Raw genomic sequence first — 10,096 nt, 5'->3', positions numbered from 1 at the left:
TTTGGACGCAAGCTGCAACGGCCGGTCCGGCCATCTAACTTCATCAACATCAACTACATGGACAGTTACTATAAGAGATAACTACATTTGGGAATTCAACCGCAATATCTGATGGACATTGCAAATTTTTCCTTCACTTTTAAGTAGTAAAAGCTTATCTTCAGAAATTCAACTTCTATAAACCTAAAGACTTCACTTCACCTCCAACAACAAAATTTTGGAACCGAATTAAGAAATTTCTTAAATACTTCTGCAAGTTATCTTAATATCAACATCAAAACTTGGAACTTATTTTCAAACTAAAGTTTATGTTCTTCTGTGTTACCCCGTGGAGGAACTTTTGGGGGGGGAGGTCTGTACCGGGCGGTACACCTCCACACCGTTTATTTAAAAGTTGCGCCAGTTGAAACTCCTCTTCTGGAGGAAGTCTGAACTTTATCTACGGTCTTAATTTCCAAATTTCTCAGAAGATGTCACTACCTGGAAATTTTTGAGTTTGTGAACTGTGTCATTTTCGACGTACTTTGGTCTTGCTTGTATTAAGAAGTGTGAACTTTCTCTTCTAGAGGACACTACTGAAGATCAACAATAGTGCACCCTAGTGCGGAGTCAAAGAACTATTTTGTTGGAGAAAATTTAATTTCAGGAGTTTGTTCTTTGTTAAATTTCTTTCTGTCATTGTTTAAGTTGGCAATATTTACCCCTTTCTTCCCCTTGTTTTGAATGTATCCAATCACGAATTTTTTCAATTAATTTCTGACCAATCTGGTGTATCTTTCCCCAACTTGAATCTGTTGCGGGGTCCTACCCAATAAAATCTTTGTGGGAGGGTGTTTTCTTTCCCCTAACGCCTAGAACTTTCTGCGAGAGTATTTAAACTGCTGATTTTAGGGTCTCCGGGCCACTTCTGTTCCATCTTTCAGTGTATTAAGTACATAGCAGGAGGCGGGAAGCGCCTCTTTCCTCGGCAGCGGTCAACAATAAGGTAATGGCCGATTTATAAATTTTTTTTTTCTTTGCCAGCTCAGCAGTTTAACTTTCGGGGCAGGTTCTAAGCGTTCCCCTATGTAACCTTTTCCTAAAATGTAACTTCTCTTTTCTTCTATTCTCTTGTAAAGCGACATACTGGGATAAAGAGTGTTAACCCTCTCGAGCTCCCACTCACATTGTTTGAGGTGAACTTATTTTTCGCAACCTATTCTTCAGTAATGTAAGTTAGTAGTTTCTTAAGTCACCTCTGTAGTATGGGATTAGCCCTTGCATCAGTGGCCTTAGAGCCAAAATAGGTCTTAAAGACAAAGTGTATTAGGAGTGCAAGTTCGCCTCCTCTCAAATTGTGATTTTAGAGGTCATGTATTAACTTTCTTGTCATTTAACAGACCTCAGTAGATTGGGTATTTTGCCCCTGTGTATATGTCCTTTGAGGACGGCTTAAAGGTGGAGTTCTGAGTGGCCTATGATAGGCTTGTATTTTAAGGGGAAGTTGCCCTTTTTGAAAATTGTGTTTCTGCCTCAAGGAGGCTTTTGGATGTAATTGGAAGCCGGTGTTTCTGGCATGTTTGGGGGTTTTCGGCCCCTTTGTTGTATGGTGTTCATTGTAAGGTTGGGCTCATGGCTCAAGAATTATGTTTCTGACTTTTTGAAGCCCCAAATGGGGTACCTATGTAAATGTAATTGTCAATCGTGTTTCGGCTACTAAGTACCTGTTCTATTTGTTGTTACCTAATTTTGAAAAGAAAATATAACCTTGTTAAATTTTAAAATTAATTTCACTTTAGTAGCTTGAGACCCCTTCACCACCCAGCACCTTCTTTCATGCATAACTACCACCAAAACACGGTAACAATAATAATAATAATAATAATAATAATAATAATAATAATAATAATAATAATAATAATAATAATAATAATGTTATTTGCTTTACGTCCCATAACTACTTTTACGGTTTTCGGAGACGCCGAAGTGCCGGAATGTAGTCCCACAAGAATTCTTTTACGTGCCAGTAATTCTACCGACTTCAGACTGACGTATTTGAGCACCTTCAAATACCACCGGACTGAGCCAGGATCGAACCTTCAAGTTGGAGTCAGATGCCACGCCTCAACCGTCTGAGCCACTTAACCCAGCATTTCGAACGATGATGCATGTGATGATTATTGTATCAAACTTGGAACGAATAAAGTACACGTGATTATTATTGTATCAAACTTCGAAGGAATAAAGTGCACGTGATGATTATTGTATCAAACTTCGAAGAAATAAAGAGCACGTGATTAAAGTATCAAACTTCGAACGAATAAAGTACACGCGGCCGTTGATTACTATTGCCTGTAAAACGGAATAACGACAAAGATATTTCATAGCGTTCAAACTATGGTAGATGATTTAGTGCTCAAACGGTTAACTTTCAAGGCCTGAGTCAGTTACAGTTGGTAAGATGAGAACAGATAAGACCCTATCTCTTAATATCCATCCCCTTTGAGAGGGAAAGTTAAGCCTGGCGGATCGCCTTGTGTCCTCCCATAGGACGGCATCACGTTTCATCCTGCCCCGTCTGAAGATACAGGTTATGGAAGTCCCTTGGCCCAGTGACATAGTGACTACCAGAGAATGAAGTCGATTATAAAACCTCTGTAAGATATAAACCAGATTACAGCCTATCAGCGCTCATATTATTTAAAATTATTGACACGTATAGTGTTATAATTACAAGAGGAAAGGAAGAGAATGAAGGAGGTTTAATTAATTAATGGCGGTTGGCCTCCGGAGAGGCCTGGTGTAGGTCTTTTGATTTGACTCCCGTAGGCGACCTGCGTGTGGTGGTGGTGGTGGTGGTGGTGGTGGTGGTGGTGGTGGTGGTGGTGGTGGTGGTGGTGGTGGTGGTAGTGGTGGTCGTGAAGACGACACATACACCCAGTCCCCATGCCAGGGGAATTAACCAATTGTGGTTAAAATTCCCAACCCTGCCAGGAATCAAACCCGGGACCCCTGTGACCAAAGACCAGCACGCTAACCATTTAGCCATGGAGCTGGACTTGAAGGAGGTGAAGAATTAAAAACGAAAGAAAATAAGTTCGGTGGATAAAAAATTAAAAATGGAAAATTAATGAGAGAAGGTATAAATGAAAGGAAGTGGAGAAAGAACGAATAGCAAGAAGGGTGAAAGAAAGAAAGAAAGAAAGAAAGAAAGAAAGAAAGAAAGCCAGGTTGAAGAGCTCAGACGGTAGAACGCTGGCTCATTCCGGTGGCATTTGGTGGTGCTCAAATACATCAGCCTCGTGTCGGTAGATTTACTGACACGTAAACAAACTCCTGCGGAACAAATTTCCGCCACTTCGGTGTCTCCAAAAAGTAGTTAGTGGGACGCAAAAACCGATAACATTATTATTAGAAAGAAAAGAACAAAGAAAGTGAGGCAACATGAGAGGATAAAAGGAAGGAAAAGAATATACGGAGAAAGGAGGAAAGCCAGAAATCAATTTTTCTTTCAATTTTCCTTTACGTCGCACCGACACAGACAGGTGGTGGTGGTGGTGGTGGTGATTATTGTTTTAAGAGGAAGTACAACTAGGCAACCATTCTCTATATAACACTAATCAGAGAGAAAAAATGGAAGGGGTCCGACACTTCGAAAAATGAAGGTATCGGCCAAAGGAAGACAAGGGCCACGAAGGGCGTGAAAATGAAAGACTCCCTAGCCCTCGCAAACCTAATAGCGTCAGGGTCGGAAAAGAACAAGAGTTGACCAAGGGAGGTCGGATAGGATAGATGAAAGTGAGGAGCCTGGCACAAGTAAGTGGAAGAAATGCCAGGACTTAGCTGAGGACCCCGTGGTCGCCAACCCACGCTCCAAAGTTCAGAGCCACTGAGGCCACTTTTAGGCGCCTCTCACGACAGGTAGGGGATACCGTGGGTGTTATTCTACCGCCCCCACCCACAGGGGGATCTACAGACAGGTCTTATGGCGACGATGGGATTGGAAATAGTTAGGAGCGGGGCGGAAGCGGCCGTGGTCTTAATTAAGGTACATCCCCAACATTTCCCTGGTGAGAAAATGGGAAATCAATAATAATAATAATAATAATAATAATAATAATAATAATAATAATAATAATAATAATAATAATTGTATTATAATTAGTAGTAGTAAATTCTCCCAATATTGGAAGACTTTAAGCAAATAACTCAATCAATTCTTCTGTGGGTTCTTCTTGTTGTTCCAATAGGCTTTCATTCTTCCGACCACTTTGGTCTGTATTATTCTTGTTGTGGTTGCTCTGATGTAGTTCCCCGATTGTTTTTTGTCTAAAGATGTCTTTTTCTATAATGTCTGTTGAACGTATATTTGCGTTTTTGAGGTCCTTTAGAAGTTCGTTAAGCCAGGGTGTTGAATTCTTAAGTGAGCTTACATAATCCATTATCCTTTCTGTTCATAGATTTTCTGGTAATCTAGTGAGATGACCGAAGAATTTCATCCGTCTTTTCCTAATGTCATTTCTATGTTTGAGAACTTTTCTGTTGTTTTGATTGATTGTAACCTGTAACCGTCTTGGGTGTATCTTGCTCCTAAGATTTTTCTAATGTTAATTATAATTATTAGCTACATCGGTTACCCGAGAGGCTTCATATACAGTCAGATTACACAGACCTTAAAATGAAAAAAAAAATAATAATAATAATAGTCAGTCAGTTAGACAACCAGACGTACAATCTAACATTCGGGAAGAAAAGTTTAGAGATTCGTTCAGGTAAAAAATCCTGCAACATGGCTTTTATTTATTTTTCCTTTAAAAATGTATTGCTGCTAATTTTGATAGCGTGTCGGTGGATGCGACAGGACTCCTCCTCTCCACTTGACCGGGCCATCACATTCTAGTATGGAGATAGAATTCTTGGCTAACAAAAAGAGACAATAATTGAGGCCACGTACACTGAGTCACGATGCCTAAGACTCCCTCTCCCCACTGCCCCTCCCCCCTGCTAACAAACTTTTTTTTTTTCTTCGTCCCTATGGAATGCGAGCAATGCGACCAACCCGTGCTGCAGGGAGAAAAGGGTTTCAACCTGCCCCCATTCTGCAGGTATTTTCACACGCCCTACCTGCCACGTACGCAACAAAAATGCTTTATATATATTTAAAGACCTTTTAAAATACTTTATTGATTTCAGAAAACTTTCTCTCCTTTTTTTTTACAACCATTTAAAATTATATTGTAACTTTAATCCTAACCTATATTTAATGTCCAGAAATCTGAAGAAAACCATTTTGATCCATGCATTAACCTAATTGTTTTAGGCCGTATAATAAGGAAGGTGAAGGAAGAGTCAGTGGTTGTATTTAATATCTACCGGAGTTAATTCTTGCCCAATGCGATGCAGTTGAACATAATACCACACATAAACTTTATTTATAGACAAAATTTTAAAAGTAGAAAGAAGAATAGTAAGAATATGCATTAGTAAGAAGTACCAAAAAGAAGAAGAATGGCTTATCATTATATCAGGAAATAGAGCCTATAACGGATTTCATAAGAAAGAAGAGAATATCATTCTTTGGTTAATATGCGGAATTTTGGAGAAGCTTTGGACAGTGATGAGTTGGCCAGATAGTGGGTTCGAACCCCACTGTCGGCAGCCCTGAAGATGATTTTCCTTGATTTCCCATTTTCACACCAGACAAATGCTGGGACTGTACCTTACTTAAGGCCACGGTTGCTTCCTTGGTGGTGGTGGTGGTGGTGGTGGTGATTATAGTTTGAAGAGGAAGTACAACTAGGCAACCATCCTCTATATAACACTAATCAGAGAGAAAAAATGGAAGGTGTCCGACACGTCGAAAAATGAAGGTATCAGCCAAAGAAAGACAAGGGCCGCGAAGGGCATGAAAATTAAAGACTCCCTAGGCCTCCATACATAATACCGTCGGGGTCTGAAAAGAACAAGAGTTGACCAAGGGAGGTCGGATAGGATAGATGAAAGTGAGGAGCCTGGCACAGGTAGGTGGAAGCAATGCCAGGACTCATCTAAGGGGCCCGTGGTCGCCATCCCACGCTCCAAAGTTCAGAGCCCCTGGGGACCCTTTAGTCGCCTCTTCCGACAGGCAGGGGATACCGTGGGTGTTATTCTACCGCCCCCACCCACAGGGGGAGGTTGCTTCCTTCCCACTCCTAGCCCTTTCCTATCCCATCGTCACCATAAAACCTATCTGTGTCGGTGCGACGTAAATCAAATTGTAAAAAAAAATGGATAGTGATGGGAATATCGAATGTTTTAAACTGTCGGTAGACTAACGATTGTGAAGCGAGACTATTCATGCGGTTTGAAATTGGTTATAAAGTAATATACGTTTTGTACTAGTAACTAGAAAGACATGTGCTAGCAACTACAAAGATCGCATGTTGAAATGTGGATTGTTGCATTACACTACCGATTTTTACAGCGTGGTTGTGTTGTTGGTAGTGATATAAGCGGAATGCGGAAATATTGAGACTAGTAACAAACCTTACACAATGTTCGATTGAAGTGATTGGAAACTGAAATGCGTTGGTCTATAAAACCAAACCAAACCCCACGGCACTTAACGCCCTTGAAAGGGCCTTGGCCTGTCCAGCGACCGCTGCTCAGTCCGAAGGTGGTGGTGGTGGTGGTGCTGCTGGTGGTGGTGGTGGTTATAGTTTTAAGAGGAAGTACAACTAGGCAACAATCTCTATATAACATTAATCAGAGAGAAAAAATGGAAGGGATCCGACACTTCGAAAAATGAAGGTATCGGCCAAAGAAAGACAAGGGCCACGAAGGGCGTGAAAGTGAAAGACTCCCTAGCCCTCACAAACGTAATAACGTTAGGTTCGGAAGAGAACAAGAGTTGACCAAGGGAGGTCGGATAGGATAGATGAAAATGAGGAGCCTGGCACAAGTAAGTGGAAGCAATGCCAAGACTCAGCTAAGGGCCCCGTGGTGGCCAACCCACGCTCCAAAGTTCAGAGCCCCTGGGGCCCCTTTTAGTCGCCTCTTACGATAGGCAGGGTATACCGTGGGTGTTATTCTACCGCCCCCACCCACAGGGGGAATCAGCCCGAAGGCCTGCAGATTACGAGGGGTCGTATGGACAGCGCGACACATCCTCTCGGCCGTTATTATGGCCTTTCGAGTCCGACTCGTTGGCTGAACGGTCAGCGTACTGGCCTTCGGTTCAGAGGGTCCCAGGTTCGATTCCCGGCCGGGTCGGGGATTTTAACCTTAATTGGTTAATTCCAATGGCACGGGGGCTGGGTGTACGTATTGTCTTCATCATCATTTCATCCTCATCACGACACGCAGGTCGCCTACGGGAGTCAAATAGAAAGACCTGCACCTGGCGAGCCGAACCCGTCCTGGGATATCCCGGCACTAAAAGCCATACGACATCATCATCACGGCCTTTCGAGACCGGGACCGCCATCTCACCGTCAGATAGCTTCTCGATTCTAATCACGTAGGACGAATTGACCTCGAACCAGCCCTCAGGTCGAGAGAAAAATCCCTGACCTGGCCGGGAATCGAGTCCGGGGCCTCCGGGCGAGAGGCAGGCTCGCTACTCCTACACCACGGAGCCGACCGTTGGTCTATAAAATATGATAAAATGTCCCGATTAAAGTAATTGTGCACATTACGTTTCATTTTAAATAAAATGCATTTTGATGTCCGTAACCACATATTAATGAAGGTAACATCGTTTGTTTATAAAATAGCAAATGTTAATTAATTTCAGAGGAATGTTAAATTTACACATTATAATGACACCGCATATTAAAGTAATGTGATTACAGCAAACTAAACTAAATGAAAAGACAACGTATCTTCCTAGGAGGTGGTGTTGTTTTTTTTTTTTTTACGTCGCACCGACACAGATAGGTCTTATGGCGACGATAGGATGGGAAAGGCCTAGGAGTTGGAAGGAAGCGGCCGTGGCCTTAATTAAGGTACAGCCCCAGCATTTGCCTGGTGTGAAAATGGGAAACCACGGAAAACCATCTTCAGGGCTGCCGACAGTGGGGCTCGAACCCACGATCTCCCGGATGCAAGCTCACAGCCGCGCACGGCCAACTCGCCCGGTAGGTTATTGTTTTAAGAGGAAGTACAACTAGGCAACCATCCTCTATACTTCCTAGGACCAAGTAATACTGCATATACGTAGGTCGAGTCATAAGTCATGGCAACTTTATTTTTTCTCGCGAACAGGAGATAACACGTAAAATCTAAGATATACATTTGGAAACGTACGGTATGTACTTGCGTATGATGCCACTAGATGGTGTATGTAAACAACAGTGTGGGTCTAAGCATGCCCCCAAGTTCCGTGTGTGAGTGAGAACGTCACAAAATGGAAGTCAACAAGTAGGAGCAACGATCGTGTATTAAAATAGCAGTTTTCCGTGGCAGAAATGCACGCCAATACCATGCAGAGTTGCGGGAAGCATTAGGTGTTCATGCCATGCCCTATAGAACAGTGGCGAGGAGGGTGCAGACGTTCAAACGGAATAGAGTATCAACTGCCGATTTGCCTTGCCCAGGCCGTCCAGTGTCCGTGGACAAAGATGTACGGATAATGGTGGTCGACCAGTGTTTATATGAGGACAGGAGCTGGACTCTAGCGGAACTGCAAGAACGCATTGCAATACGAGCGGTATTTGCTGTCTATACCATAATAAAACAATGTTTACCAATGGCCTGTGTTCTGTCACTTTCCTAGGAGAATCTCCTGAAGTCAGAATTTGTCTTCAGGCACTATGCATAAGTCATAAGCCATGACTAAGTATGCCCCTAAATTCGGTGTGTGAGTGAGAGCGTCACAAAATGGAAGTCAACAAGCAGGAGCAACGATCGTATATTAAAGTAGCAGTTCTCCGCGGCAGAAATGCACGACAATGCCATGCAGAACTTGCCATGACTTATGACTCCACCCTCGTATATTAATTTTAAAATAATTCCATTCATTTAAGGTTAATGTTCAATCATTAGAGGTTCATGGTTAGTGCATGGAAAGCATTTATATAAACTATAACATGATTATCTATTGATTAAGTGCAGAATAATAAAATTTAATTTATCATTATACAACTTTGAGTTAGATATCTACTCGTTTATAATAAATGAGCCAAGTTTGTTCACTTCTGGTGGGGGGGGAGCCAAACATATTATTCGCTTTGATATTTTATGTTTATATCATAATTCGCGTCAATCAAGGGGGTTCGTGCCAAAGAGTATGGAGTCTACTATCAACTTGGACATAACTCCATAGCGAAAGACGAGGCCGATTTCAGCGCTGACAAGTGGAAACAATTGAAATTTGCGATCCGAATTAAAAACCGAATGCAAACTGAAACAATCGGTTGTAACGATAGTTCTTCTTCTTCTTCATGTGCCATGTCCTCGCAGAACGTTGGCGATCAGTAGCATGATCTGTTGTTTGTTCATAGCTGTTCTGAACAGAGTAAGCTTTGTCACCCCAAACCACTGACTCAAGTTGCCGAGCCATGATGTACTCCTTCTCCCCGGACCACGTTTTCCATTAATTTTCCCTTGGAGTATTACTTGCAGAAGGAGGTATTTAGAGTTCCGCATCATATGACCAAAGTATTCTAGCTTCCTTCTCTTGATGGTAGTGAGAATTTCTGGTTCTTTGTTCATACGGTGCAAAACGTCTATATTGGTCATTTTAGCTGTCCAAGGTATTTTCAGCATCCTTCGGTACGTCCGCATTTCAAATGCTTGCAATCTCTTGCACATGGTCTCAGTTAGTGTCCATGCCTCAACGCCGTATAACAGAATACTGAAAACGTAGCACCGGAGTAGTCGTGTCCGTAGTGAAATGGAAAGGTCACGGCTTGTCAAAAGTTTTCTAAGTCTCTGAAAAGAAGTGCTGGCCTGCTCAATTCTGCATCGGATCTCATGAGTAAGGTCCCAGTCATCACTGATGTGACATCCCAGCTATTTAAATGTTGCCACTCTCGCGATCTGTTCCTTCGCTGTTTTGAGATTACCTCGAATGCCATCTTCTTTCCTACTTATAACCATCCACTTGGTCTTCTTTACATTAGGCCTCAAGCCCATT

Source organism: Anabrus simplex, chromosome 12 (genome assembly GCF_040414725.1).
Source record: "Anabrus simplex isolate iqAnaSimp1 chromosome 12, ASM4041472v1, whole genome shotgun sequence".
Taxonomy (NCBI): Eukaryota; Metazoa; Arthropoda; class Insecta; order Orthoptera; family Tettigoniidae; genus Anabrus; species Anabrus simplex.
This window is presented reverse-complemented; position numbering follows the sequence as displayed.